This window comes from Prenolepis imparis, unplaced genomic scaffold, assembly GCF_030444845.1.
Source record: "Prenolepis imparis isolate NDT839.2.m4 unplaced genomic scaffold, iyPreImpa1.0 SCAF_1, whole genome shotgun sequence".
Taxonomy (NCBI): domain Eukaryota; kingdom Metazoa; phylum Arthropoda; class Insecta; order Hymenoptera; family Formicidae; genus Prenolepis; species Prenolepis imparis.
In genome coordinates this window covers 8,027,168-8,050,403 of record NW_028141159.1, presented here as the reverse complement: position 1 = coordinate 8,050,403, position 23,236 = coordinate 8,027,168, and the positions used below count along the sequence as shown (strand labels likewise).

Genomic DNA, 23,236 nt, shown 5'->3' with positions numbered 1-23,236 from the left:
ACAGTGATAGGACCGCTCTTTCGCGTCTAGGCGCCCAGTGTGTCATGCTGTGTGCAATAAAGTATCTTCGAGGATTTATAACGCGTTGCAAAACGGACAATCTCAATGCTCGCGACAGGCGTGCAAGTACTGACGCATCGTGAAATTGGGCGATTAGGCATTTATGTAATCCGCAAACGTATTCATCTCGCACTCATCCCCTTTACTTCCCAGTGCGTAGTTAAGCCTCCCGCTTGTATTCATCATGTGAATTTATATATACTCAGATGTCACTCAGCTGTCAATCAGCTTTGTTAATTAGCAATCACAGATTAGCAGCATCTTAAATATTTAAGTTATAGCGCGAGATAGATTTGTCTGTATATAGATATACCTATTATTAATGGCATGTAAATCTGAGGACCATGTAATAATTTATTTTTATATGACAGAAGGCATTTCTATTTTTAAGCAATATGACAAATATTTCAATACGACAGGAAAATATAACATTATAATTGAAAACTGCTGTGACAATACTCGTTAATAATTAATATAAATTATTTCTATACGGAAAGAAATATCTTGTTATTAATAAATTGCTTAGATTGCTTTTTTTTTAATTTAATGCGTATCGTGATTTCTGTTTTAATAAGTTAACATTTTTAAAAATCAAATTCTCGGTTATTTATTCAGATAGAAAAATAATCTGTCATTCTCTTTCAGAGATGTTAAAAACGATTATTTTAATTACTTGCCTCACTAATTAATTAATTTCTCAATCAATTTGTAAATCAAGTCGCAGGATTCGCTCGTTACGGGCAATTAAAAATGCGAACGACTGACAGAAGCGCATTTTGCAGCAGTAGCTCCGATTTATTCCTACTTCTCAGGTGACTTTAATTAATCCGAACGATATAATAACAGTGTGAGATTCGCAACATATGAAGAGCAGTGTTCGCGCGTGCGCCTACTTTTAACATTTCTCGAGTCCAGGATGCACGACATGCGATGCACATTTCATCTCCGAGGATGACGCGCAGCACTTCGAGACTGTCGTGAACTTTAACACCAGACAGTCCTTGAATCAAGCTTCCTTCGACGCAATCGCGATGCAACGCGGCGCAATGCACGAGCCCATGCATGTATCGCGATTCGTGACTCGTCTCGATGACCGCCGGCAAAAGCGATCTACACGATATTATTTCTTCTCATCTATCAGCTATACGCTGCCTCGCGCGATACATGACTTTGTATAATCTCTTCTCGTCATCCCTATCGATCTCGAGAAATAAATCCGAGTCGTGACAAAGTTTTTTTACCGATTTATGCACGCTCCTAATGCTTCTGATGGAATTAGAATGCTGAAATCGGTCTTATGTATAGTGATTTATAAATTTATTTTGCTCTTTAAAGTATTTTTAATATCTTCTTTTATATTATTTCTTCTATATCTATTTTATATATTTCTCTTTTTTTATAATATAATATCGCTGTTGTAGAGAGAAAAAGAGAAAGATTTTGCACAGCTGTTCTTATTAAAATTATAATAATTCCAATTTTCTTATAATTATTAATTACTTTAATTAACAATAATATAATTTTATCTGTTTATTAAATATTAGTGTCTTATCGTAGATAGATCATTTATTTTACAAGTAATAATCAGTCTATATATATAAAATTGCTGAGCCAACGGATACTTCCGTTGACTCAGTAGAAAGAAAGAAGATATGACCTGTCATGTCTGGCGTAACCGGCTGAATCTCCTTCGTCACATCATATTCGATCCTCGAGCTCGCACATTTAGGCGATATCCGATATGATTTACAATAAAGCCACGCGTCCGCGAATATCACAAAAAATTTTGCTAGTTTAGATTAATATACAATACATCATTTGCTTATACGATGTTAATATATTTAACTTATGCGACAAAGATATTCTTTCACATGAGAATGTGTAAAATATTAATGCTCTTTTATTCTGCCTATTAAACATATAATAATTTTAATAATAAGATGTGCAAAACCGGCACGCATCTTTCCAAATGAATCAGATTATGTTTTATTATCAAGACATAAAATATGCAAATAATAATCTATAATATGCATTTTCCTATACGTATTTTCTTATCAGTATGTTTATAACATCAAAGTGATTCTTCCGCATTCTTTGTCATATAATTGTCGAGATTATCACGTAGAGTCCCGTCGATTACAAGATCTACATAGAATTTTAAAAATTAATCCTAACTTTCGCGTTGCTGTCCTTGAGTCGAGCCTTTGGAATGCAATTCACTTTGCATTGTCCGTGACAGGTATAAAAATAAAAATTACAGAAATTTATAGACTTAGCTTCTCTCTCTCTCTCTCTCTCTCTCTCTATATATATATATATATATATATATATATATATACATATATATATACATATATAAAATATTAAATATTACAGAGAGTACCTATATATAATCCTTATTGTAGATGTTATAATACAATGTTAAATGAATGAAATAAAACGAATTTTTAACAGATGAAATTCTTATCCTCAAAGCAAATATTGCTTTTTCTGAGTCAGCCTCGGGTATACTTGAAATAGTGAAAACCTCCGAGATCTAAACTTCGCTGTGCAACTTCTTGCACAACAAACTTCCCGCGAGTTGAGATAAGACTTCTCGCTACGTCGTCTGTAATTTGTCGAAGAACGAGAACTGTGACTCTTCTCTCGGTGATTTCGTGACGCGCCAGGCTCATTGCCGCAATACGAAATACGACCGTGATTGCAACACGGCTTTTCAATGAATTTAATCCTGCCATGGTCTCTTAATCGAAACGCGAAGGAACAATGGAGTGTTCACTGTCTCAAGATCGGAAGCTGATGTCGCTTTCATTGCAATCGACAAGTTCGATCATCCGTTCAATCTCGTGCTTCTCGCAAGTAATTGTCGCTCCCTTGAACACGGTTTATTCACGCGTGACTCTAAAGTATCGAGACCGTAACACGCCATAACCGAAGACAATACATTCGCGATTAACAGTCGAATTTCCTCTTTCACGCTATAAGTCACTTACGCGATCTGCTATTTTTGTTTTACATATACGTCGCAAATGTTGTTAAAAGCTATTCAATTATCAAAATGCTTTTGCAATATTTAAAGTGCAAATTTTTATTTAAAAAAATAAGATGCATTTTTTCGATGATGTAAAGTCTGCGTTTTAGCAATGCTCGATTGACAGCTTTTTGTATATCAAACAGTATACAAAACAGAATCAACCATTTCAAAACGGAGTCTTTTTTCTCTCTGAACATTTCGTAATAATATTATAAAAATTCTATAATATAAAAATTCAGAAAATATTGTACGCACTAGCTAGATAGTTTCATTAATAACGCTGTTCTCTCGTGCGCGACCCTGATCTTTTCAAGAGCAAAAACTATATCGTAAAGTTAAGCAGGAGCGTATCGTAAAACGAGTTATGACATTAACCGCATAGCTCTATTGAACAACTCAATATACTCGTAAAATTTCACGTCTCCGATCGTTCTTATCGTGAAGTTCCTAACTTCATAAAATATTTAGTTACTAAGGTACAATTTCTCTTTTTCTTGTATGTTGTATAATAGATAAATTCATAACGATAGTGAGACAAATACGAAATGGAATATAGTGTAATTCTTATCCTTTGATTAATATTTTAATATTTTACCCTTTGATATTAATAAATTGAATAAAAATTCGAATGAGTAAATTTTGTGCTTCGCATAGGATGCTTATGAACCCAACATGTAGATACCACCTGAATCTGTGTTTAATTTTAAAAAATATATTTTAAAATTTTTATTTTGCTATATAAAAAAAAGAAAAGTAAATATTTTGCAAATATATGATTTTAAATAATTTAAGCCAATTACCATAGAAAAAAAGTATATATCTAATCATTATAATATAATTCTCTGGACTCAATATTAATCTTTTATGAGATATTTTATAAATATTTTTTTGTAATGTAAAATATTAAACTAATATTAAATATTCAAAATGAATTAAATAATAAAAATAAATTTTGAACATTAAAATATTTAAAAAATCTTAACGCAAACAAATATAAACTTAATTATCGCTACATCATTACAATGAACTAGATTTAAGCATTAAATGAAAAAGATTTTTAAATAAAATCACAGCAAATTCATGACTTGCATCTTTAAAGACTCTAAATTACAATTTGACTAGACAGTTATAGAGGCAGAACTGATTATTTCACGATTCAGAGCGTTCGCGGACAGGCGACACGTGCATGGATGAGCACGTGGCCTGTACTCAGTCAGTGTGGCCGATATGTTCAGTGAAGTGTTTAAGCAATCTAGACGACGATGCAATTAATGACGATCGACACAGAGTTCGATCAGAGAGGCAGTAAGCAATATAATTTTCGTATAACTACACCACATATTAATTCCGACATACAGCACGCGCATTTAGTGTGTTGATCGCGATTACTGTGTAATTATGGGCGGCGCATAGGCGGCCAGAAAATTTTGCTACTTACATATTTGAGCTCGAAACATACATATTGAGTTCCATTTGCATAAATAATCATAGCGCTATCGTGCGTTAACGAATGTATTACACGAGAATAAAATGTGATTGATGATTAGCAAGTGATTTCGTAAAATTTGTGGATACGGTTCAACAATATTCACCGAAAGTCAAGCGTCACGATCAATTAATGTATAATAATATTTCAATATTAATTTTCATATTTACGCAACATTATCAATAAGCAAGACCAAACTCCATCTATGACGTCGCAAAATATGAAATAGGTAAAAATAATCGACGCCTTTCTTACATGAGTCGTTTTTATCATTAATAACCAATAATGATTGCAAGATATAAAATATTAATATTAAAGTGTTTTTCATAATTTTAGCCTACATCTATGATACTGTTAAAGTGCTAGAAGATGAATATTATAAATGATGTTAGTTAGAATCTAAACTTGTTGTTTTCAAAGAGAGTGTTTCGTACAAGCGGAAGATATCGTGCCTATTCTTTGCGCCATAAAGCGGATTAATGAGTAATATTCTTACACAACCAGTCTCATAACTCTTCTCACATCGCGATTGCGAGCGCAACTTAATGAGACGGCTTTTTTTATATCTCGACAAGAACATGACGGCAGTTATATTTGGAATGCATTTAAGCTTAACGAGATCAACGTCATCGATGTATCAGAAGACGATCTCGCACGTGGAACGAACGCTGATTTCATATTGTTTTCTCACCCTTTATTCGCGTAACAGCGGATTAATGATTCTCCACGTAATTCATAGATATTTTTTTCATAAACGGTGCATAGATATAATAAAACGTTCGAGTATTTTATGTCTTTTTCCGGCCAATATAAAATTGGATATATATTTTTGGAGTTGTGTCTCGTTTGTATTTCACGAACGACATGACTATCATCAAATTACGTTTGATTTGAGTTTCCAACTTCGGCTGTCATAATATTTCGTCTATATGTATATCGGCCAAGCTAAGCTAGCATTTAAATATTAATTGTAAAAATGTCTAATATAGTGATAACTTTATAACTGTATGGACATATAAAAACGATATGGTATGTAATTGGAATGATCATATCGATTATGAAATAATTTTTTGTACTATTACTGAATAATAAGCATCTTGCTTAATACTAATATTGATAATAATAACTATCGTGATATATAAATAACTATGACGATAATAATGAATATACATAAAAATATAATAAAGATATCTCGAATAGAATATTAACAGAAATTATGTTTATTCCACATTCAACATTTTTATATTTTCCGAAAAAAATGTTAAAATATATTATATCCTATCTTCAAAAATTATGTCTCGCCTTATGTCACAACTTTCTTTCATATTTCTTTCATCTTTCATATTTGATATTTTTAACTTCTCTAATAATTAAAATGAAGTCATAAAATGATTAGTAGTTTCTCAGTACTCGAGGTCTTGTGTTACCGCTTAAGTCGTTTATCGATAAATCGACGGTTGTTTCGACACCTATATCGTGTTCGCGCGTTGTGTTTCGCGAGAAAAAAATGCGCATTCTACGCCGTTCAAATTATCATTCGAGCGAATCCGTGAGGTTTCACCGTGCAAGTTATACCGTCGATTTCCGGGTGTACGTTATGGCGCACGCGAAATCACGAAACGTAACAAAATATATCGCAGATTTTGCGATCGTCCTCCAATATATCGAGCGCACGTTTCAAGGAACCTCGAGGGAACTGTCGATGGCGTGCCAGCCTTCTATTTAGCGGTAACTTATGTACTGTCAACTCTCGCACTGTCAGCTTTCATTAAACACTTTCTCGATTTGATCCTCAAGAATCCGTACGATAAGCACGGCAAATCGTGTTACGAAATATACAATGCAATGGTCTTCCTTCCGCGCGCTACTACGAAATCGCGTTCTGGACAGTTGACGCTTGCACGTGTCATGCATTTCTCAAAGAATTGTCAGTTCGAGATGGAGTGTTTTAAACAGATAATTGAGTAATAATCCTCTAACATGTATGATTGTAAATGCAAATCAATTTATGTAACTGAAGCCGGGCGTCTACAAGTTTTGCTTTATATGAAAGTATATTTCTTTTTTGTTTATAAAAAATTTTTAAAAATAATTTTATGTAATACATAGTTTAAGAATATGAAGAAAATAATTACAAAATATTTACATCACAATTAATAATAAAGTATAAAATTGTAATAAAATTAATTTTATATAATAAGAAGTATAAAATTTCAAAATGCACAATTAATGAATTTGAAATACACATAAATGCATTAGCCAATTCATTAAATTAATTTTTTTTTTACTTTATTAAGCAATAAAAAGAATCAATCCTCTTTTCTTACAAGTTTTCATCAACATGTGTAATCTATAGCCAAGTATATTCGTATATTAAAATAATAATTCCACAGGCAAATTATTAATGAATTGTGATTTGCTTAAACGGCATAGATATCTTTTTTATTTAGTTTAAAATAAACGTTTCATACAAGTAAAGCAATTCAGGCAATGAATTCGCAGTAGTTGCATAAGACAATCTTTACAACGGATTGCATGAAGTATCGCGCGTTCATCGAAGAATATTTTAAATATAGTTAGACATTTACCACGTGTAACTTTCTACCTTATGTCGAACAATTATGGTGCCACAAAAAATGAGAAACTCGTATCAAAGAATAATGACATACACTATACATCATTCAAATATCGCGTAATGTTCGTATTTTCAGATGTTTATCAATATTAAATTAAATTAATATATAATTAAATTTATTGTGCGTTAATTTTGTAGCACAAAACATTTATATATCCAATGAGTATTTGATATAAGAAACAAACCAGAGAAAAAAGGAAAAGAGACACGTTTTTTATAATAGTATTATGCATATAAGCTTTTCTTCTCAAAGCATATAGCATAAAAATTATATGTGAGATTGCGCGATTACAAAAAGACGTGTCTTTTTTTGCTTCCTCCTCTAGTCAGACACATATTTATGTCAAATACTACGTTAGATATATAAATGTTTTGCTACAAATTTAACGCCAGAATAAATCTCGAATTATATATTTAATTTCATTTAATTTAATATTGATAAGCACACATCTAAAAATACGAACATACGCGATATTTGAATGATGTATAAAAGGAGGTGCCATTATTTTCTAGATATTATTGGCGACGCTATCTATAATACAAAATAAAATAGTAAACGAAATGGCGACATTATGACATCGGGATTAGATAACGGACTTCACCGCAAAGTATCATTAAACTCTAAAAAGGGAAATGCGCGACGGAGTGGTACTTAAAGAGCGAAGCCAGATGGGAATCGTGCAACGCGGATTGTGCAGCGAGAATTTCAATTTGCCTATCGCAATCGCGGAAATCAGACGGCTTTAAGATAAAAATAAATCTTCTCATATATTGCCAGAGATTAATGCACAAAAAAATAAAAGAGAGAAAGAAAGAGCAAAATTGCGCATCTGGAAAATAGTAAAATATTTTTCGATGTTTAAAGAAGCAATATGAAATCTTTTTGTTATCTTTTCGACTTGTCTACACACAGTACTTCAAGTCGTAAAACTAAACGATTATTATCCATGGATATTTTTATCGCAGTAAAATAATTTCACTTATGATTCAGATGATTATAGCAAGCCATGAGACTGTTATTATAAAGCTACGGGAGTTAGGCAAGATTGGGCTCGCTTTCCATTTTATATCATCCCCGTGATTTAATCTCATGCTGTATGTATAATGGGTGTTTTTTAATGCTGCTGATTTTTACCGTATCATCTGAAAGTGTCTAGTATAAGAAAAATGTTGCTTCGATTTACAAATAAGAAAAATATTAACAAAATCTTTACTGAAAAATTTAGATATTTAAAATAAAATTTAAAATGCAGATCACGTAATTTATTTGGACATCTATAATGTAAAAGAAGAAATAAGCGAACTCGCAAATGCATTTTATTGTATTTTGTATTTTGTATTTTTATATGTATTTAAGATAATAATATCGTATATACTGTCTTGTAATAACAATTTGTATGAAGAAACAACGAAAGGATTTTGCATAATATCTGTTTTGTTAGATGCAGATATTTCAATTAACCGGAAGTTTCGTTAACCAGTTAGTCGGTCATAAAATTGCAAGTTAAACAAGATAATTATCCAATAACAAAACACATTCCCAAAATTAATTTCATATGCTATAAGAAATATTGATAAAATGCTCAGTTTTGAATTTCGCAACATACAATAAGTTATGCATGACTATGTATGTCCGCGAAATTTTGGTTAATAGTCACATAACGACAGGTTTAAGACCGGTTGTTGCATACACGTAAATAATTATCATTGAAATATGAAAGATAACGCTTTATATGTGTGTAAGTGCATGCTTGTATTTCCTCTAAAGCCGGCTATGAGAGAGGTTTCCTACCCAGTGGATATGTGCCAATGGCTTGTACGATAATTACATCAATTATCTGTATACAGAGAGAAGAGCTCGAGCCGGAGCTGAGTTTCACTTCTGTTTCGAACGGCTGATTAAACAAATTCGATTGAGATATCTAACATTTTCAATTTTTTATACAACTTAATTGTGTTACTATGAAATTTCATCCACGTATTTATCCTTGCTGTAAGAGCTTATTGCAATAATAATAAGTGGGAGGAGGGGGAGGAGATTTTTTTCTCTTGTGTCTACAATTTATTTAAAAAATTAAAAAATTCGTTAAAAATGTTAGAGCTAACGCGTCAGATGCGCGATTGTTATTCTCTCCTTTACGCCTAAGATTACAAGTTTGCACGCTAATTTAAAATCTCTTTTGTTTGGATTATGGATTTGTGGTAAAAAGTGTAATTGTGCTTTGCAATGTAAATTACAGCTCGTATAATTATAATTTCTTCACAACACCAACGTTATTATTACATTCTCTTAATGCCAACGCGAAATTATTTCCGATGTCCAACAATGATTTGACGCAATTAAAAGAATTTTTCACTTTGGTCGCGAAAAGATACTGATCACTATCGAGAGCGGTGAGGGACAGCATGTTACAGGAGATTGATGTGGTTCAGTGAGCGTAAAACCAACGCGAAAGTGTTGGACCCAATTTCTTTCCACTCACGCGTTTGTGCACAACACTGAGACATATCGTTCTCTTTTTAACTCCTTAATTTAATCGCAATGTTCGCGCTTTAATCTCGAAACAAATATATAAACGTTCATACAAAAGGATAAAGTATCGCGAAAGGTGATAGGTAAACGTCAAATGCTATTCCACGTAACATATATTAATTGATTCATTTAGTTTATTAAATCGATTAAGAGATATCACGCGTATCTAATCAATAGTGATACAACAATGTATACGATAATATAATATCGAGTTAATGTGACAGTTAATTACATCAATAGATGAAAAATAAAACAGTGACCAACACTTTACGTGCAATAATCAATCGATGAATCAGAGATAACTAATTATTCACTGTAGTATATGCAATCCAATATGTCGTGTATTTTAAATTCTGATCAATCAATCAATATTCTATTAAAGAATCAATCAAGATGATTTTTTGTCTTTTTTTTTTAAATCATGAAAATAATTTACCGCATCTTGAGTTTTTTAATATACTCCAAAGCAGCGAACGATCTTTTCTAATATTGATATCGGACGAAATCGCTCGTGCATCGTTTGATCTCTTAATCACGATCGCACCTTGCTGTCAATTGATTGACAACGGTATAATTAGCGGTACGGGAACTCGAGCTATATATTATGTCGGGTGTGCGCGCGTTATCGGGAGACGCGTTTAATGAACCAACTCATCCGTCTTCGCGATTTCAGTCACGTCTAATCGTGAAATTCTTATACCGCATCCACATTACTCTTTCTTTACGTTACGACGTTTCCGTGATAAATATCATTAAATCTCAGCAAAAATAGAGTTCTCATTTATGTAATTATGAATACTTGATGAAGCGATCATGAAGCAATATTGAACTCAATTTATTTTCTCTACACGTACGAATGAATGTACGTGAAGTAAGTGAAATAAAGTAAAGTAATTAAGAGGTATAAATTGAAGTAAAGTAATTCGCAGGGATTATTACTTTTACAAATATGATATTTAAATGAAGAAAGGACAATATTCTTATCTTTTCTTTTCCTTAGAAAAGTTAAATTCTATACGATTACTTCTCAGAATATTATTAAATAGCGAGTTAAATAGTAACTATCAAAACCGATAAAATCACTGCATTTTTATAATATTTAATATTTTAATTGTGTATATTTATAATAAAGATTCAAATCAGTATAATTTTTATACTGATAATTTTTTTAATCGATCTCTGATAGTATAAATATGAAAATATCTATCCGATTAATTATCAATTTCTATTATTGCGAATAATTATAGAAATTATTTTATCTTATTAAAGTTTTCCAGAGATTAAAATATATATAAAAAACAGTTTCAGAGACTCACCGGTACGACACGAAGCAGCGAAGTTGTATACTGCGTTGATCTGTAACATACGTATATCGAAACTATGTAAAACAATGTCTAAAATAATTACTATTTTAAAACATAATTATTTTACGTAATTGAATTTTTTATGTATTTTTAGAACATATTTTATAGAAGATTACATAATTTTTTCGAAAAAAGTTCTTTTTATTGTATGTAAACTAACTTTATATAACGTGTGTAATAAATAAAAATGTGTTATATAATATATAAGTAATTATAAAACTTAAGGACAATATTAAAATTATATATATACAAATATTTTAAACATGTATTATAATATTGCACAATAATTTAAAATGTATCATTGTTACAGAAGCGAATAAAAAAAGTAATAAATATATTATAAATAGCTTACCTCACGGTTGTTCTGCTGTCGCTCGATGCCTCCTAGGCTTGTTCCTCTTCTGTTATTCATCGATCCTTTACAGCTTTGTAGCACTAGCGAAAACATGGTTAATTTTAATCGCGCGACACTTTGCACAACAATTTCAAACATGATACGTATGTTATTACATTATGAGAAGCACAATGCGGAAACTGTGATCATATAAACCGATGATTTATTTGATATTTGAAAATCATACAGTCAAATTTATACTTTAATTTGTCACGGCAATATCACTTTTATATATTTAATAAATAATATTTATTAGAAACATTTACGCTCACAGAGAATAAATAATGCATAAGTTTAAATAAATATGTATAAATAAGAAATTAAACATTTTGTAGAGTGTAATGTTCAAAATTACAATCAAATTTACCGACTATTTACACGATATATATTACAGAAGAAAAGTGAATATTTCTTATCCCGATTGGTTAGGTTAGGTTAGATGCAACGTGTCGAAATGGTCGAAATGTATCGCTCTAGCGTCTTCCCCAACGATTATAACCTAAATTTATGCGAAATAATATTCTATTCGTTGAAGTTTCAAATCAATTATCAATAAATAATCGATGTATCATGAATTTTCTTTATTCAAATTACTCGGTTCTATGATTCGTATAGTACTACGTTTCAGTCCGTGCTTGGTTATAAACTGGCAAAAAGCACATGCTTTTCGACGAATAATCATTTACGACTAACCTTTATACATACTTGCCAGTCGCGAAGATGAATTAATTTGGATGAAAAGTGTTAATTCTAATGAAGAATGTGATCGTTTTCCGAAATATAATACGACGATATACAGAGCGCAACGTTCCGTGACCTTCCCCTGCGAGTGTCGCCACGCGAATGATATGACGTAATAAACAGTAAACGCGCTACTTCGTATTGTACGACTAGATGTTTTTCCGCAGGCGCAGTTATTGTTTACGTTTTATCATTCGCACGGCGATACTCGAACGGGAAGGCTTACACCACATCGTGCTCATCCATATATCCTCGTATTATATTTCGAAAAGCGATTATTTGTTCATTACAATTATTAACAATTTTCAATCGACGAAATGAAAAGACACGGTAGTGTCGGTAGTGTCGATATAGTGTCTCGCGCCAAGTTCACGCCAAGCGTTTCCGTTAATTCGGTTAATTAATCCTCGCGATTGATGACTCATAAACATATAGTGACAACGTCTATTAATTAAATCGTCTCGCATCATATCAAAAGGTATTAGATTGTAGTTTTTGCTGTCATTCTCACAACTTTTCCATCATTGTCAGAATTTTATTATAAATACAGAACAAAAATTAATCTAACCTAACTTCGCATAATTGAATTGCATCGCGTGTACATTTAATTAATGATTAAATCATATTAAATTATAAATTAAATTTGTCAACACATGTATTTTGCTATATTTATTGAATTGAAATATTGCGCAAATAATCAGCACCTAATCTAATCAATTATATTTGCCAACATTGCAATCTTTAATTAGCGCGTTAATTCTATGTCTAATTTTAACTATATTTATTCGCTTATATCAGAATGTGAGTATATTATTTATCAGAAACAAAGATAGTTTGCTACAATGAGTGAAGGATGACTGTACGATTTTCGAATATTAAATCAATTATAGACTTATGTGATCGCAGTTTCCGCGTTATGCTTTTGTTGCAATGTAATAACATATATTAATCACGTTCGAGCGTACCGTGCAAATGATTGTGCGATTATCGTATTCTGATTAATGCCCGGGCAATTACAATTAACTGCGTTTTCGTGAGTGAGTGTCACAAAGCAGCAAAGAATAAATAAGAGCAGAAGAAAAGTCTCAGAAAGGCATCGGGCTACGATAGAGCAACCATAGGGTAAGCTATTTATAATTTATTTATTAATTATTATTTCTAACGTTAATTACTTTTTTGCATTTACTTCTGATAGTAATACATTTTTAATTATTATGTAATATAATTTATAACTTTAAATATTCGAGTTTTCTCACCTAGAAATATTTAAAATATTTGTAATTATATACATGTATATGTATTTTTTATATTAAAAAATATATATAGCATTTAAACATTATGGATTTATAATTGTTGATGTAAAAATGAGAGATTTATTGCATATTATACAAAACGTATATATAAAAAGAACTTTTCCCCCAAAAAGTTATGTAATTTTCTATAAAGTATTTTTTAAAAATAAATGGAAGATTTAATTACGTGGAATAATTATTCTCGAATTAATTATTTCAGACATTGCTATATAATTTTGATGTATTTGTGTTTTACAGATCAACATAATATATTACAACTTTGCCGTTGTACGTCGTGCCGGTAAGTGTTAAATTATTTTTTTTATATCAATCTTGAAGTAATAGAAAAAGAGAGAAAAAGAAGGAAATTTCGGCGAAATCTTTATTACACACGTGCGTGCGTGTATATGTTTATGATGTATAGGTATATATAAAATAAAAATTGAAAGATTGAAATTTTTTTCGGAATAATTATTATTCCAAAAGTATAATTATTGTGTAAAAAAAAAATGTGTCATTCTAAATAAGATTTTTTATAAAGAATAATAATAATTTGACAAGAATCAATTCTTTTAAAAGAACTCCGTTTAATTCGAAATACTTGTATACAGGTTTAAATATAATTTTATGAGTTTAAGCATTTTTCTTGCATTTTATATAAAATAATATTTCGTGTATACATCGAGACGCATACTTAATAGCGGTACTACGAAACGCGTCTATGTACGAAATTTCACAACCCGCTTCTGACGAAAGTTCGCCGCAAAATTATTACGTGCAACTGCCTCAATCTCTGTCAAATATATTTTTACCGATTTATCAAACGTCACACTTTGATTATTACAAAGCAAATGCACTCTGCAATGAAATTAAACAATGACAGGTAAAAGTTGTGAAACGCGGGAAAAATAAGTAGTCTATCAAACACTAAAAGCTATATTCATTATTTTGATATAAGCGAAAAATAACAAGCTGTTATTCTAATTTATTTTATATTAAAATTATAAATCTGCTATCTAAGAAAGATAAGAAAATATATTTTAGTATTCACACACAGCTAAGCTGTCTTACTACACGCAAAAAAATTTCTAGATGTCGCAACAAAAATTATCGCTATTTTTTGTATCTGATAGAATATCGTTTGTCACAGATAGAATTTTTTAGTTCTGTCTCTGTCATTTAGATTGATTACGTGCAAAATATATACGATATTGCAATATGTGCTAATCATTTGTCTACCTCAGTTAATTTTTTGCACCTAAAAAATTTTTGCTACAATTGCAAAACCATTTTTTTGAGTGTAAGCTTTCTTTTCAATAAGATCATTAAAAGCCAACTGAGAAAAACTAAATGACTTAATCAACTTTATTCAATAATGAGAGAAAATATTTGTGTATAGTAATGCACGATGGTTTAATTGATCTATATAGGTGATGAATTGTTGCGGTGCTTGCAATCACAGTTCACGTATATAGCAATCACATAGTGACAATTAAGGTCGGAGTAGTAGATATTATTTTCTCGACGATAATTTATCGAGGAAACAAAATATGGATACGCATATATTTTTATCGTTTCACGCAGTCAGAGATTGTGAAAACGCTCATCACATGACTGCTACGAAACTGTCCGAATCTCCGGAGATTGCGGCCATCGAAGAAAACTTTTAAGATGCATCAGTGATGAGATCGCGGCAGGACAAATCGATGGCATAAAACGTCATTAACGTGTCTTTCGTCATTAGAAAGCGTTTCTTTGATGCGCGAGAAAGTATTCCTCTGCGGATTGACCAGTAATCGATTAAATTGCTAATTAGAAGAATGTATTAAACGAGCATTAAACCACGTATAACGCTTGCTCGTGAGACTGGAAATTAAAAAATGCAATTTAACTCTTCCAAGCAAAACTTTTAAATTTGATGAAAAAATTTACGTATGTTTTAAAAACACTCTTTTATCTGAAAATAATTTTTCAATTTTGATAATGATTTCATCTTAATCATATTAATCATAAATCATTATGTGGACAAGTTCCATCAAAATATATCAATATTTGTTATATATATTTCTTTTAATCGATGTTTATTAATTTTATCGTTGTTAAGTCAAACTCAAGAAACATTTAAACGCTACATCGCGTACTGATTCATCGATTAATTATAAAACACGTATCTTTGCATCTGGCAAAAGACTGATTTTATATTCGGTTATCCGCACGAAGCGAGCAGCTGTCAGAGGCAAATAACGGCACGTTTTAGCACACAAAGGTTTATAAAGTAAAAATGCTTGCTCGTGTAGATTCATTACATATGAAAGAAGAAGGGAGAAATAGAGAATGGGAAGTCGTGAGGAAAAGATTACCGTAACGAGTATGAGGCGAAAACGATGCACCGATAAGAAATAACGCACGCGTCCGAGCGCAGCTATACAATTAATATGCTACCACCACCGGTAGCTGTGTGTAAACTTTCTATTATAAGAACGATTTCATTTCGCGTATCGAGGTGCATATATGGTGTTTATTTGCGGAACTGCCTAAGCAATGGAATTTTGCGGCGAATTACTATTATCGTCACCGATAACCGTGACCTGCCACGACGATATTGCGACACGCAACAGGTGCGACTCATTTGTAAGACAAACACTGTCCCTCTGTCGATTGCGAGCGAATAGACGAAGGCCACGACGTGTTTCGTGATACTCATCAAATTATGCCGTAAAAAAAAAAAACAAAGACAGTATATTATTTTTTCGAAAGTTAATAGTTGGAATATATTCCTGGAATAGAGAGAAAACTTGTTGGAAAAATATCGCCTGCGTTGAAGATAATTACAGATCAACTAAACGATACGACAGTTTATTAGAAAATTACTTTAAATATAATGTATAAATTGTTATTAATATGTATAAATATGCAATTAAGATAGATGGAGATTATGCATTCATTTAAGCTTAAACAAAAAATAGTATTTGCAATTGCGGTTTGCCTTTAGGCGACGACTGCACAATTAACGCGGTTTGCCACGGCATTGGGTTGACTGCCTTCGTTCGAAGAATGGTTTAGAAATAAACTTAACAATCGCATGAACTCTCTATACCAAGATTGCATACCCCTTTCGCAAGTCATTACCTATCTTATTGTTGCATAAAGATTGACCTTTGGAATTTCATTAGGGAAACGGCATGTGTCGATCTTAGACTATTCCAATTAGAATAAGATTTATGGAATCGTATTCTTATATATATACACGCGAGTCTTCTCCATATCGGGCAATAAAATTTTCAGATTCCATACGCGGATCGTCATCATGGAGGTATTTTCTATCGTGTCGCCGTGATCTCGTGATTGTGATTTCAAGGAAAGACTTTCTCACTACAATACAAAACATTGGAAATATTTTTAGCACTGTTCGCTGGCCTCTGAGATATTATCTTGCTAAACCAGTTATCGCGACTCGTTATCCTTGACAAACATGAATATTTGTACCCAGAAAGACGCAAGTAATAATTTAATATGCAGCTTATCGACACTATTAACCGGCTTGACTAGAATCTGATACTTCCGAATATATTAATTAGAAAGAGAGAGCTTTTAGAGAAATCATATAATCAAATGCAAATTGACGTGACTTATCTAAAGCAATAATATGTTACTTTTTGTTTTGGAAATTTTCATTCTTTTTCTTTTTTGGCATTCACTTATTTTATCATTATATGTATAAATATATACATATTACAAGAGCATATAATTATCTTTATGTTTGCAATTAATTTTATAATTAATGGATGTATATCTAAATGTGTATATATATCCAGAGATTACGTTGTATCGATGTTATTTTACTTGGATCGAACATTAAAAATACGCAAAGGCACTCTCTTGCAACACGGACATCGTCATCACGATCGGTCTCCTCTGCCGTAGAAGAGCGCCGGCTATTGCGACGCGAGAGTAACGATTGAGAGCTGATCACTGATTGTGAGGTTGCAATGTCTCGTATCTCGTAGTAACAGTCGTGGAAACGTTCCGCTCCGGCATTGCCACTTGCATATGTAAATTGCGGCTATGCCGACAAATGACCTGTGAAAACAACTGCAGATGTGCATGACTTGTAACGGTGGCATCTTTCCCCATCTGTAGTGCATTTTTCATTATTTTTAAAAAACGTGTTCGCATTCAATCTAGTAACAATTATTAATAGCGTGTTGAGATATCGAGGTCTATTTTTGACATTACAATCTAATATGAGCTTTTATATTATAGCGTCCTTCTGTTATAATTGACTTCCGACAGCCGCAAACTTGAAGTAAATTAGATTACATTTAAAAATGTATAATAATATATATTTTTTATTATTATTTGTCGATAGAGGTTGAGATCAATCTCTAAAAATGAAAAATTCACAATAAAATATGTGAATTAATTTGTCACTTATATATGTAGATATATAGAACGTAGTTGAATATATTTGTCTATTCTAATGGATGACAAAATCAGTATTTGTCTAGACAAAATCATTATTTGATGCCTAGTATCGCATGCAAATATATGCAGCTGCTTCTCTCCTTTTGCTTGTCTTTAGCAAAGCGCAATGACTTAAACGACGTATATCGAACTATTTGTTGTGCATCGGAGAGAACATCTCCTTCGGCGCCAGTTGCTTTTTTTGACGCCGTAGCGTTACACAATTTCTGGATGATTGCCGACACCAGCGATGCACCGTGCACGCGACTACTTTGAAATTCCATTCCAATTCATTTAATACGATTACATATGTGCACATCATTCTTTCTTTTTCTCTCTTTTTTCCCCTCTTTACGTACTACATGCTGGGCTCTACTGGGTGCAACTTATGGTGATCGTTCACGCATTTCTGTAAATCGCACATATACATGTACATGCGCTCGTCGGGCGTGTTACATGTGACACGCATGTCGGCTTGTTCATGCTACCTGTTCATGCTAGAGCATGAAGAGAGGTCGACAAGCTAATCAGACTATGACGCTTCGTGCGAAGCGGTAAGTGTGCGCGCGCTGTAAAAACTACAAAGCCCGTAACGAGGATCTCGAGTTGTATGCGGGAGCTAACCAACGTTCAAATTAGAAAGTGAATCCTCGTACGCATTCGAATGAACCGCATAACCGCGATTTGCTAACACAATCGATTAGCGAAACAATCGAAAATCTTTCGAATGTTTATCTACGACACGTATCTGTCCTCTTGAGCTCTTTAGACAAAATTTATTCATCATTCCTCTTTATCGTTTATAGACTTGCTGTACACGTTCTCGAAATCAATCTATATAAACAGCGACGATTATCCTCTCACATTATTCGTTGTATAATCGTGTATGATTGATTCCACATACGCACACAATCAATTCGCAAGGTGACACTCATTTTTAATATCACAATTTATTATATAAATTTAATTGAAAAATAAATATATTAAAATTATTATTTAGAATTAAAGTAGGGGTGGCAATGAGCAAGCAAGGGCTTGCAATATGTATTAACTAATCTGTGTGAAATCATTGATTGATGATCAATGATCATAGTCGCCTGATTCTCGAAGTCAATAGATAAATCGACGTTGACTGACATAATCACATCTTGCGAGTATATTATTAATTTTTTTTATATTTTACATACCCCCAAAAATATCAATTGATTCCGTCTTTCTAATTTTTTGTGGATAATAACGATTTTACATGTAATCGCGCGACTATGTGTCAGCATCATATAAATGAACATTATATGATTAATTAATTATAATTCGTGCTCTTGATGTGTTTATGCGATAAAAATACCACGTGGAAAATATTTTTGATTACTTACATATCTTCATGACGATATAAAAAAAAGTACATGCGATTATCATTTTTACTGAATTGATTTACTGCTCTACGCATGCTAGAAATACTTGTGCAAATCTTTCGTAATCGGTACACAAGAAATCACTGTATCATGTATATTTATCACACATCGCTCCCTACACGCGTGATTAATATGATCATTACGTATTGTAATAACTTAGATGCATCGGACTGCTCAATGAGAAAGATCGTTAGTTATTGTCGACGCATAATTGAAGGTCCACGCATGCAAATGTATAAATTCGCTTCGGTGCGAATAAGCGATTAAAACGCGCAAATGGAGTGAGACGCGTAAAAAAATATTCATGGCAATCGTTAAAGTAATGAGAATGAGCATCACACAATTGAAGCTCGTAAAACAAATCTGGTGAGAAATCTCCTTCTCACGAATTGTTCCGCGCAAATGGTATTCTTTTTTTTTTTACCGCAGCTTTATTGCGCGCGGTGTTATGCTTAATTAACTGTACTATAAAACTTGTCGAAGCATCTCATTTGCGTACAAGTCATTTTATGATCATTCTTTCATATACCGAATTAAAGTGTTTTCTCACTTTCTGAAAATGTAATCTTATTTAATTCGATGACTATCATTTATTCCGCAGAATACGGAAGCAAGATGTGGAATTTTTGATGTTACTTTCTATAACAAGACAGTTATAATTCTATTCTAACTGGTCAAGAGCAAAATGCAAAGATATTACTTTCTCCAAATCACTTCGTGATAATTGTCAGTGTACGAGTAAGGCGACCAGAGAGCTCGTCGATATACGATCTTAGCATTGGTTCGATTTAATTTAAACCATATCTGTATCTGATTCAAAATTATAGTATATATATGAGAAACTAGTATTAAAGAAACTAATTACGTTTGTAAAACACCGCTGATCTATGTAATCTGCTATTTCGATCTGTTCTTACATGTGATCTCATATAATTCGATTCGGGCCAGTGCTCGTTTAGCTTCGCCGATCTATCCTTGCTTTTCTACTCATTACGGATTTATAAGATATATGGTCTTCTTTGCAGATAAATTTTCTATTCTTTATATATATTCCTTTGCAATCTACCGCTGTGCATTTATTACAATCAACAAACTAAGTCTTTGTTAAAAAGAATATTGAATAGATTGCAAATTAATCGTTTCTAAAAAATTTCTAATCTTTTTAAAACAAGTGTATGCTTGTTTTCTCTAAATACATACACATTGCACTTGACGCCTTTTTACAATCATCGCAAGAAGAATCTATTCCTTACAATCGCGTATATAAAAAGAAGAAATAATTATAACACTATATCTAATTTATCACAATGTATCTTTGATATTCATTCTTAACAGTTTATTACTTTTGCATGATTCACTCAATGATTTAAAATAATTATATATAATGGGGTGGATGCAGTCAAAGCATTTGGTTCATATAATATTTGTATATACTTTGTATATATAATACTCGATTATTTCAATTTTGCGATTTTGCTACAGTTTATACATTTATGTTTATTTAAATAATTATACATAGATATAAATATTTCTTTAAAATTTGTTTACGCGTTTAATATAATTATTTATTGTTTTACGTAAGATCGCGGTCACTAACAAGATTATCGAATAAATAATCCCGATATCGACACGTTAATAAGTATTCGTGTGAATTCGACACTTGAATAAGACCAATGCTCGAGAATGATTTGAGCTTCAGTTATATAATCAAAAGTTCCTTGAATATTTCAACGTGTGGCGCAAAAAGAATTATTTTATGTTCCGAGAGCAGAGCACAGATAACATCGTGTCCACGCTATGTTACCGTTCACCAAGGCCCTTCCTGAACGTAAAAGGAAATACAATGCAGTCACCGCGCGAAATTTCCTAATAATATATCTTCCTTAAAGAGCCGCTCGCAAAAAGTGTCTAACCAATCGCGTTCTAGAAATGTTTTCTCGCCGGCGGTTCCGCTCGTTTTTCCGGTACACTCCGTATCGGTCGACTCTCTCGAAACGCACGACACCTCATAATTGCTTGTATCGCCAATTTCGATACTGTCGGTCGAATACCGAGCTAACGAGCTTAAGCACGAGCGAGTGCGAATCGTGGGTGTTGGTGGATAATAGGATATTTAATTCGATACACGCTTCAATCGTTCTGTGATCTTGTAAATTCACGAGCATAAATCTAACTCTTGACTGGATTCTGAATAAATTTCTTAAATATGACACTTTAAACATAAAATAAAAAAATCACGGCGCAGTTTAGAACACGGAGGAAGAATTATAGGTGTAATTTGTATGGGAGTCGAGTAAAGCTAGTTCCTCATAATTCGTGCCTTTTAAGAAATTCGACTTGGTGAAGTAACTTGTGTCTCGACTTGCTGCTCGACTTGTGTCAGGATCAAATGCGCGGTCGACTGATTGACAGACGAAAATGGTAACCGAGAGACATTCTCCGCTTGGTCAACTCACATAAATAAGGACGTGCTATTTGTAACGTTTGCTTTGTCAAGTATCCATCAACTCAATCGATTCTTCTTTGAAATTGCTTCTTGCAAAATTAAAAAACAATCGCGAACGATTTAGAAACTGAAAAAATTGACATAGGACACTTATGCATGAGAGATTTATTAAATTAAAAATAATCTCTTTATTCTGAAATAACTTATTTTTTAATCTAACTAATGGAAAATGAGCTATTTTTTAATCTTATTTTGTTTTAAAAGTAAACTCAAATATCGGACATTACATTTAAAGCATCATAAACATGTATTTTTGTAAATTCAATTTAATTATTTAATTAAATATTACAATTAATTAATTTAAAAATAGAAAATAATTGTTAAAACACCATGCATAATATATGTATTAAATAACTCGTACCTATTAAAATATTTATAAAGTGCACATTAAATTAATTAAATATAATGTCAAAAAATTCGAGTCGTGATATCGGAACTCCATTAAGTTTTGTTTAATCGTGTTTAATATACTCATTAACCTTGTCACGGACTGTACCGCGTTCTATCTCACGAACATTCACGTAACATTTACGTTCTTCTATACGAATATAATAGCTGACAAAAATGGTGAACGAGACATTTTCAGCTAGTTGGCTCTACAAGGACTGTAATTTGTAATAGCAACTCGGTAATTTATCGCGGTAGCGGAACGAACTTGCTATACAGGAAATTGTCATTTATCATCAAAAATGAGTAGATACTTTATTTTAATATATTGTAACTTTCTTCTCGAAGACCATGATTATATTTATCTGCATTATTTCATTATTCGTATAATTATAGAGTGATGAAAAAATTAAACTAATTTACATTAAAATTATTTAAAGCACAAAGACAATATATCAAACAGCAGTCAATCGTGGCGAATGTGCGATTGATAAGCGTGGCAAATTTTAATTTGTTTCGCAAATTAGGATGAGACTCCTTACACAGATTTATTAATTATTACGAGAGAAAGCTGATACGGGAAGTTGTGAGAGTACAGAATAGTAGTACGCGATCAAACTTATACTCTTGCATCACGTTGTTATGTATCTTTTTCTTTTTACGGGCATTGCTCATTGCAATTTGAAAGTATTATTAGATAATCACCGACAAAAATGATATTATTATTTAGACGACAGATCGGTGTGCAAGAAGTACTCGTACTGATCGTATTGATTTTCCGATTATGGAACTATAGTGGTCGTTTGAAACTGAGCTGAGCTACTTTGCTCAACTACTTCGAGATACGTAGTAGAGCGATCCTAATCTTCCACTTTCTCGACAATCAAGAACCACCATTGAGATTTAACGCAATTCTTGACAAATTGCC

At 32.1% G+C, this 23,236-nt stretch overlaps 1 protein-coding gene across 2 annotated transcripts in view; it reads left to right on the top strand.

Annotated features, from left to right (window-relative positions):
* LOC145944625 (uncharacterized) overlaps positions 1 to 23,236 on the top strand; it is a 54,576-nt gene that overhangs the window by 11,350 nt on the left and 19,990 nt on the right. Inside the window, exons 1-2 of one of the 2 annotated variants that reach the window (XM_083053119.1) lie at positions 13,236 to 13,369; positions 13,798 to 13,840. The exons of the other annotated variant lie outside the window; for it this stretch is intronic. The gene's annotated coding sequence lies outside the window, so the exon portion shown is untranslated. Of the gene's footprint in view, positions 1 to 13,235; positions 13,370 to 13,797; positions 13,841 to 23,236 lie in introns of those variants that run through there. 2 annotated transcript variants of the gene reach the window in all.